This window comes from Octopus bimaculoides, chromosome 13 (genome assembly GCF_001194135.2).
Source record: "Octopus bimaculoides isolate UCB-OBI-ISO-001 chromosome 13, ASM119413v2, whole genome shotgun sequence".
Classification (NCBI taxonomy): Eukaryota; Metazoa; Mollusca; class Cephalopoda; order Octopoda; family Octopodidae; genus Octopus; species Octopus bimaculoides.
This window is the reverse complement of record NC_068993.1, coordinates 55,554,476-55,554,961: the sequence shown is the minus strand read 5'-3', so window position 1 is coordinate 55,554,961 and position 486 is coordinate 55,554,476.

Sequence of the window (486 nt, the reverse complement as noted above, 5' to 3'; positions counted from 1 at the left end):
ATATATATATATATATGTATATCTATATATATGTGAATATATATATATATATATAGATTATATATATGTACACACTGTGTTTGTATAGGTTACATAATGAGCAGCAACAACGATGGTGATGAGTACATATATTCCAGGCATTATACCATTAAATAATTTTTTTTTTAAAGAGAAAATCAGAGATGGAAAAAAAAAAAAAAAAAAAAGGTGTATATGCATTATATTATATATTTACAATACAATGAAAGAAGTATTTCAAAAGATAATTTTTTTTTTCAAAAAAACAAGAAAACAAGATAATGAATATAAACATAAACCAAACATACACACACTCACACCCTCAAGCACAAATGCATACATGTGTGTGCAGATGTATATTTTATATCATACACATATATCTATAAACGTATACACACACACACACATTTATATTTATAAATATTATATTATAAAGTATAATGTGGTAGTGGGAATGGAAAAAAACAA